Raw genomic sequence first — 10,000 nt, forward strand, 5'->3', positions numbered from 1 at the left:
TCTCAGGATTTTATTTTACTTACCAAACACTTTCCAACCAATTTTAATACGTTCTTTTATTCAGTTATCATGATCTTTGGTCACTTTAATCATCTGGCCTAAATAATTATACTCTTCAAGACTCTCACCATCAATTATAATATCTTTACTTTGAGATTTCGTGTTAAACATTATTTTGGTTATACTCTTATTAATTTTTAAACCTACTTTGATGCTTTCCTTGTTCAGATCACTCAGCATATCTTGCAAGTCTTCTGCTCTTTCTGAAATAAGAATAATGTCATGCGCAAATCTTAAGTGGTTCAAATATTCACCATTAATCTTCAAACCTTTCTCTTCCCAACTCAACCTTCTGAAAATCTCTTCCAAGCAAGCTGTAAATAATTTGGGTGATATTGTATCATCTTGGCGTATTCCTTTCTTGATCTTGATCTTTTCTTTATCTTTATTTAGTCGAATTACAGCAGTACCCATAAATATTTTCTAGAACCCTTACGATCTGTTCGTTTGTACCCTGCTTGCATAGCGAGTTTAGTATTGCTATATGTTCTTCTTGTAACCTACGAAAGCTAAACAAAGAGGTATATTTTATTGATTTATCGCCTGCAAGTGATCTAGAGTGGAATATCCGCTTCTAAACTTGCCTGTTCTCTCGGTTGGTTTTTATCTAAAACTTGACTTTAGTCTATTTGGAAGGATTTTGGAGAATACTTTATGTACATTTGATAGCAAGTTAATCGGTTGATAGTTACTAAGGTCCTTCTGGTCTCCTTTCTTATGAAGCAAAATCACTATAGCATTACATCAGGTTTCAGGAGCGCTTGCTTGACGTATGCACTGGATGTACAACTGAGCTAACTTAATATGAACTGCGTCTTTCAAAAGATCTATCGATATACCATCTTCCCTAGGTGTTTTTCCCCGTTTCATATTTTTAGAGTAAATTCTACTTCTTCCTTTGTAATGTCTGGTACACTACTAACGTCTACAAATAAATTTACTGCTCAATTACGATTTTCTACGAGTAATGCTCTTCGTAAAATTCTTCTACCCTTTTTACCATTCTGTCTCTGCATTTAATTATCTTTCCATTTCTATCTTTCAAACATCATTTGGTGTCTTCCTAAAGCATGTCTGCGCTCGGTCCTGTGGCCGCGACCACATACAGTACACACGTATGATCAATGTATATAAAGTGTTGGTATGTTATATTGTTGTACTATTGTCCTAAATAATTATGTATAAAAAGTATATGTACCTAAAATATGTAAATTATTTAATTAAATTGTAATTATACCAATCCATTTCGGTAAAGAACCACGTGCCAAGGGGGCGAATTTCGCCTGGTTCTGGTTGCAGATCGGAAAGTCAGTCGAGGATTTTCACTTGTAAAGCACAATTGTACACAGTTATAAACTCTTAGGCGAAGTCCCTTTGTTTAACTTTTCCTGCTCAAATAACGCCTCCAAAAAAAGTCAAGCCCTTAAATTCTCCACGAAGTGTGCAGTGTTTGTTATAAAGTGACTTTACATTCCTCACGCCGTCACTCACGCTGTGTTAAGTAGGCCTGTCGACGGTTGAATCGTCCTACTAATTTTTGAGCCTGCTGTGTTAAGTAAGCCTGTTGACAGTTGGATCGTCTTACCATCTTTTGAGCCTGCTGTGTTAAGTAGGCCTGTCGACGGTTGAATCGTTCTACAGCAGGATTAGCAAGCTTCTGCCCTGCGGTTGTCACCTGAGTGACTACGGCGTAGATATTAGTGTATTATGGTATTGTATTAGTATATTACGGTGTTGTAGTGATTCAAGCCAATAGAATATTGGCATGTATATTGTGCTACCAGGCCTCTTTGACCCATGAACTACCTATACGGCTGGTGCCCTACGCAGTGGCTGGCCGGTGCCTGTGTATGCTTTCGCCAGGCCTCGGATTGCTTCTGGCACCTTGGTGCCCTTGTATGATTGGCTGCCTTCATGTTAGAGCGAATTAGACCAATGATTTGTAAATTTTAATGTAGAATATTTCTGCTTAGATAGCGTAAATTTTTTTGGGCGTCTGTACACGGCTACGGCGTTTCCTTACACTCGTACATTGTAACACACACACCGCGTATATCCTACAGATTGCACATAGTAAGTACTTATATCTTTTCAACACATTACTTTTTTCTTTTCTGTCCCTTTCAATTATTCCAGGGCTCAAACACACACACACACACACACACACACACACACACACACACACACACACACACACACACACACACACACACACACACACACACACACACACACACACACACACACACACACACACACACACACACACACACACACACACACACAACATGCGCGCACACACACACGCACACACACACACACACACACACACACACACACACACACACACACACACACACACACACACACACACACACACACACACACACACACACACACACACACACACACACACACACACACACACATCATTTGGTGTCTTCCTAGAGTAGTGCTCAGAGACAAATAATAAAAAATAGGAAGAAATGAGTAGTGGCGTCCTACAGGGGTCATTACTAGTTCCGATAGTGTTTGCTATATATGTAAGTGACATGGACGAAAGTATTGAAAGTTAAATGAACTTCTTTGCGGATGACGGAAAGCTATTAAAGAGAATAAACTCCGAAATAGACTGTGACTCATAACAGAGTGATCTGAACAAAGTCTAAGAGTGGAGCAAGAGATGGGAGGTAGAATTCAACATCAAGAAATGGAGTATAATCGAATTTGGGAAAAGCAAGAATAGGATATCAGGACAGTATAAAATTGATTGAAAAGAAGTAAAGTAAATTATGAAAGGGAATTAGGAGTAATCATCACCAAAGTCATGTCGCAGATATACACATAAATGAAATAGTCGAAGAAACAATTTGTTGAGATCAATAAAGGTGGCCTGGATAAGGAAATGATTAAAAATAATTACAAACACTGATAAGGCCAAAACTAGAATATACAGCGCTGATATGGTCACCCAGTACAAAAAAAAAAAAGAATATAAGAAAATTAGAAAGAATACAAAGAGCAACGACAAAGATGGCCCCAACACTTTCAAACCTGACATATGAACAAAGACTGGCCGAACTGGAATTGCCAACCCTCGAACAAAGAAGAGAAGGAGGGGACCTACTAACCATCTACAGAATTATGAAAGGAAAAGAACGCCTTGATAGAGAGGACTTATTAAAGTGGGACAGAGGAAAAACAAAAGGAAATGCAATGAAACTCAAAAAGGACAACCACAGAGGAGACCTGAAAAAGAACAGCTTCCCACACAGAGTGATAGATATATGGAACAAATTGGACGAAAAAATAGTGTGTGCAAACACAATACAAGAACTTAAGAACAAACTTGATCTTGCAAGATACAAAAACGGGTCACCATGAGCATAGCTGCCCTTCCCATAAAATACAACTAGGTAAATACAAGTTAATACACACACACACACACACACACACACACACACACACACACACACACACACACACACACACACACACACACACACACACACACACACACACACACACACACACACACACACACACACACACGTCGGTCGAAGTGACAACGAAGTTTGGAACTCCAAGAAAACTTCAAGTTTCATCAATCTCAACAACGAGGGAGTACCTTTGTTGTATTAATAGGGAAGGGGAAAGCTCGTGGTGTAGTGAGAAGGTGAAGAAATAGGAGAAATGGAGGGATTACTGAGGGAAATGGAAGGAAATGAAGAACGTGACGAACGGGTTCCCCCGGACATCAGGAGAAATGTCAACAAGAGGGCTGCAGACGATGCAGGCAAAGTCGAAAATATCAGCACAATAGAAAATGGAGATAATAATTTCCATGAATTTAATGAGGGGGGGATGCCAACCTCCTCTGATTAGCAAGTCTAGAGGAAAAAATAGAGAAAATGACCAAACATTGGGAGGCTAGGTTCAGCCAACTTACACAGATTACTGAAAGAGTTGATAAATTGAAAGAACTAAAGAAGGAGAACAAAAACCTAACAAAAGAAATAGAAGAATTAAAAAGACAGTTAAAAGAAGTAAAAGATGCGAATGAGGGATTAAAGAAGAAGAATAAAGAGAATAAAGAGTCCATATCAAACGAAGCACAGGGTTGGAGAAAAGTCCAAGAGAACAACAAAGTTGTATTTACAGATATAGTGAAACAGCAGATGAAAGGACAGACTAAGGACGCAGTTATTAAAGTGATGAGAGAAGAGGAGAATATAGTAAGAGACTTAGCGGACAAAAAGAAATTTATAATTATATTAGGGAAGAGAAGTGTAATCTAAATAGGACCACAAGAGTAAAAGAGGAAAAGGAAAAGGTAAACAACATATTAGAAGTAGTTCAAGAGGATGGACAAGAAACAGGGAAAGAAATTGAAGAAATATATAGACTAGGGAAATATAATACAGATAAGACCAGACCAATTAAGATCAAATTCAGGTCACAAACGACAGTAGAGAATATCTTAGCAAAAACAGGGAAACTAGCAGACAGTGAACAATATAAACAGGTATGGATAAAAAGAGAAATGAATAAAGAGGAAAGAGAGGAGGAGAAAACAAAAAGACTAGAAGCCAAGGAAAAAAAGAATAGAAAAGAACAGAATCAGAAAAAGAGGAATTCTATTAGAGAGCAGTGGATATAAAAATGAAGTAATGGTTCAGAAAAAGAGGAATTCTATTAGAGAGCAGTGGACATGAAAGTGAAGTAATGGTTCATAGCAGAGAAAAACAAAGGGAAACAGATAAAACAATGGAAGTAGCAGAAAATTAAAAGTATCTTATACAAAGATAGATGGCTTAATAACAGGCTTGAACGAACTGAATGATTACCTAAAGGAAAAAGAACCGCACATAATGGGAATTGTAGAGACAAAATTAAAAGGTCCATTACCACCTAACAGTGTAGGACATGGTGCTTATAATTATTGGATTAGAAACAGAGAGACAAAACAAGGGGGTGTAGTTATGTTCCTGACTAAGAAGGATATAAATGTGAGGAATGTCACATATGGAAAGAATAGAGTAGAGATGATTATGATGGAAAGAAAGGATGGGAAGAGCAGGAAGTTTGTAGTAAATTATGTACCTCCTAAAAGGGCCTCGTGGGAAGAGAAAGAACGTAAAAATATGTTGGAAGATACAAGGATAGCACTAAATAAGATAATTGAAGATGGAGGAAGAATAGTTATGATGGGTGACTTTAATTGTAAAGAAATCTGCTGGGAAGAGATGACAGCCAAGGGTGGAGACGACCTATGGGGAAATGTACTTGATATAATTATAGAACATACAATGACGCAATGGATACAAGAGAATACTAGGTATAGAAATGAGGAAGAACCATCGAGACTGGACCTAATAATCACATCAGAACCCGAAATAGTGGACAAGATTGAATATAAGACACCAATAAGTAAAAGTGACCACATATTGGTTGAACTGGAACTAAATGAGGAAAAATACATGAAAAAATTAACAATATAGAAAGGGAAGATTGATGTATGAAAAAACAAATTTTGATAAAATAAGAGAATTCTTTCAAAAAGCTGACTGGGAAAGAATACACAAGGAGGAAACAACAGTAGAAGAGAAATGGAATATTTTGACAAAAAATTATAAAGGAGTGGATAAGTATGTTCCAAGACAAAAACAAGAAAAAGATTATGTAAAGTGCTGGTACAACAAAAGATGTAGGGAGTTAAAAGACAAAAGGGATAAAGCTTGGATAAAATGGAAAAAAAGACAAAAGACCTGAAAAATGGAAAATATATACTAGTTATAGAAATGAATATGTACAAGTGTGCAGAGAAGAAAAGAGAAAATACGAAAAAGATGTCATAGAAAAAGGTGTAGATCAACCAAAAATATTCTACAGATTTGTAAACAACAAACTGAAAAACAAACAAGAATTAGAGAAACTATGACAAGGAGGAGATGAATACACAGAGAAAATAGGAATGACAGAAATTATGGACAAACATTTTAAATCGGTGTTTACAAGGGAAAACATACAACCTAGAGATATCGAATGGGAGGAGAAAGTCCCCCCTATGAAAGAGATAGAAGTATCAAGGAATGAAATAATGAAACACTTGAGTAATCTCGATGTCATAAAATCGCATGGACCAGATGAAATGGCAAACTGGATTTTGAGGGAATGCAGAAATGAACTAACAGACAAAATACATAGTCTAATAAACAGTTCCTTGAAAGAAGGAAAAGTTCCAGAAGATTGGAAAAGAGCAAATATAGTACCAATATATGAAGAAGGAAACAAAGAAGACCCTACTAACTATAGACCGGTCTCTCTTACAAGTACGATAGCAAAAATTTGTGAAAGAATGATCAAAATTAGATGGGTAAGGCATTTGAAAAAAAAAAAAACATACTAAATCCAAGGCAATTTGGATTTAGACAAGGGCGATCATGCGTCACAAATTTAATGTGTTTCTATTCAAGGCTAATAGATGTAATACAAGAAAGAGATGGATGGGCTGATTGTGCATTTCTAGACCTGAAAAAAGCTTTTGATAAGGTGCCACATAAGAAGTTGCTTAGGAAATTAGAAACTGCACGAGGAATGCAGGACAAACTGCTAAAGTGGATAGAAGACTTCTTGCTTGAAAGAAAAATGAGAGTAGTGATAAAAGACAATCACTCTAATTTGGATGAAGTGATAAGTGGTGTTCCATAAGGAACATTTTTGGCCCCAATAATGTTTGCTATATATATCAATTATATGGATAAAGGAATTGGAAGTTATATGAGCTTTTTGGCGGATGATGGAAAATTGTTAAAAAAAAGTGAACACTGAAGAAAATTGTGAATCACTACAGTGATCTCAATAAAGTATGGGAATGGAGTAGGAAGTGGGAGATGGAATTTGATATTAAGAGGTGTAGTATAATGGAATTTGGAAGAATCAAAAAAAGAAAAGTGGGATCATATAAATTGGGAGAAGAAAAAATAAAAAAGTAGAAAATGAGAAGGACCTGGGAGTCATTATTATGAATAATATGTCACCTGAGAAACACATAAACAAAATTTTTGGAGAAACTTATAATTTAATAAGAACAATCAAAGTGGCATTTACATACCTGGATGAAGAAATGGTGAAGAAAATACTAATCACTTTGATAAGACCAAAATTGGAATATGCAGCGACGACGTGGTCACCAAGTACAAAAAATGTATAACAAAACTTGAAAGAATACAAAGAGCAATTACAAAATTGGCACCAACACTCTCAGAACTATCATATGAAGAGAAACTAGCAAAACTTGAGCTACAGACATTAGAACAAAGAAGAGAGAGAGGAGACTTGATAACTATTTATAGAATCATGAAAGGCATAGAAACTATTGATAGAGAGGATCTAATAAAATGGAATAGTGGAAATACAAGAGGATACGGAAAGAAAATCAAGAAAGACAGTTATAGAAGAGACCTGAAAAAGAACAGCTTTCCCCACAGAGTAATAGACATTTGGCACAAGTTAGATGGGAAAGTGGTGTGTGCAAAAACAATACACAATTTTAAAAGCAGTCTAGATAAAATGAGATATGAAGATGGGACTCCACGAGCATAGCTCCCCTTCCCATAAAATACAACTAGGTAAATACACACACACACACACATACACACATATTATATATATATATATATATATATATATATATACATATATATATATACGTATATACACACACACACACACACACACACACACATATATATATATATATATATATATATATATATATATATATATATATATATTTGTCTTATATTTTTTCATATTTCACTGCCTTCCAGTATTGTGAGCTGTTCCATACCCTGTGTGCTCCGTAACTGCTGCCTGTTTACTCCATCTACACCATGGCCCCTGGTGGTCTCTAGATAGACTGGGCAAATGTCTGCCCCAACCCAGCAGTCTTGTGCGCACACCTCTGTGACACTTAACCCTAAGTGTGAAGAATATCAGTTGTTTGTTGTTAAAACTAAAGAAAATTATTTTTTTAATCTACCCTAACCTGCCTATGGGATTTTGTGTGTGTACTTGCTGTTTTTGTACACTTACTGATATATCTAATTTATAATTTTGCCTTTTGCAATTATTTCTACGTATATCTATTTAGTATAATTTTCTTCTAGTTATTGCTTTTTGTGTTTTTCTTGCTTTATACAAATCACACTTTTATTGTGTTTGAGATATTGGATAACAATGCGATAGTCCTTGCAGTGTTCTATTACTAAAATTTTGTCCTGTAAAACAGATTATTTTTTCTTGTCAATAATTTAGAATTATCATTAGTAATTATTGATTTCTTGCATTTATATACATTGTTTGCTTGCATACTAATGAATGTCACTTGTCCAAGCTCGGTATGTCCTTTTGCTGTTGATGCACCTGCTACAAGTGTACCAGCTCTGTCTCCTGTGAATGCTTAGAAGCCTGCTCCAGTGACTACCTTTGCTGTTTGGTTTCTGGATACTTCTGTGTTTTATACTTTTCACCTGTACAGTAACCATAAAATTTTATACTTTCATTTTTGTATATGCTTTTACGTAGTGGTTTTGTGTGTTTTCCCACTACCATGTCTATTAACGATACCAAACCTACTCTTACTACCACTACCACTACCACTACTACTACTACTACTTCAATTGCTGGACTTTCCACTCTCCCAACTATATCTTCACCTACTATTAAGTTGCTTCACCAGGATCCTACTATTCAGAAATTTAATGGTGAAGATGTGTGAGGATGTTATAAGTAATTCCAACATTACCACAGGAGCAGATAAAATATCCTTTATAAGATCTCAGTTGATTCCAGGATCTTTGGCCTCTGAATTAATAAGTGCTTCCGCGTTTGATCCCAAGGCCCTTAACAATAATTATTCAAAATCTAAGGTAAATTTCTTGCAAATATTTGGTGCTTCTTAGCCTAAGGAATTATTTCAATGGGTTTTTAATGCTGCCCAGACCCTTAGTGTTCACTCTGGCATTTTGGATTATATGAGAGCCCAACCTCGTCCAGCCCAGGTTGCAAATCAAACAGTAGATTCACTTAAAACCTCCCCTTGGTTCCAAAATGGTTGTATAACTGAGGAAAATTTTCGCCTTATCATGGAATTTCAATATTATGTGAACCTTTTAAATCCTCAAGATCGTTGCATTGCCTCTATCCTTGAATACAAGCATGATGAGTCACTCCTAGATTTTTCCTCTAAAATTGCAAACAAGAGAAGAGAGTCCACCTATCATTGCTGCTACCAGCGAGTCGCACTCTGCTAACCCAAACGTTTCTCAAACCCCAGACCGTCAAACTACCGTGCCCGTTTGCACTTACTGTCATAAACAAGGCCAAACATTCCAGCGTTGCTTTTCATGCCAGCGCCGTGAGCGTGCAGTTGCAGATGTAATTTTACACGTACTCCATGTCAGCTCCTGTTAGTTTTGCTTCACGTGGACGTTCTCAGGATTCAACTTCACAGCCATATGTTATAAATTCCAAGCAACACCGTGCCCATTCCTCCTCACGTCAATGTCGTCGTACTAACGTAAATTTGCCTTTACGTCTCGCTAAATATTGCCTTGATCTTGGTCCCTAAAATTTGTTGTATGTTTTGCTGTTCCAGCAAATTTTTTTTATTATATGTTATAATTTTGCTTACGTCGGAAAGGATTTTTGTTTGTACCCCTACATTATGTGTAAGGAAGGAATATAATTTATATATGAATATATGTAAAAATTTCAACGTAAATTCCCTTTTGCCTGCTGAGCCTGCCGGCCGATTCCTGCAGCGCTACCTGTCTCGTCTGGTGGGACGCTTCCAAAGAAGACAGGCTGTTTCTTTTTCTTTTATTCAAGCCTTGATGCCGTTTATGTATTTACACATATATTCATCTTATTAGCT

Source organism: Oratosquilla oratoria, chromosome 17, assembly GCF_046742065.1.
Source record: "Oratosquilla oratoria isolate Oo_2021 chromosome 17, ASM4674206v1, whole genome shotgun sequence".
In the NCBI taxonomy this organism is placed as follows: Eukaryota; Metazoa; Arthropoda; class Malacostraca; order Stomatopoda; family Squillidae; genus Oratosquilla; species Oratosquilla oratoria.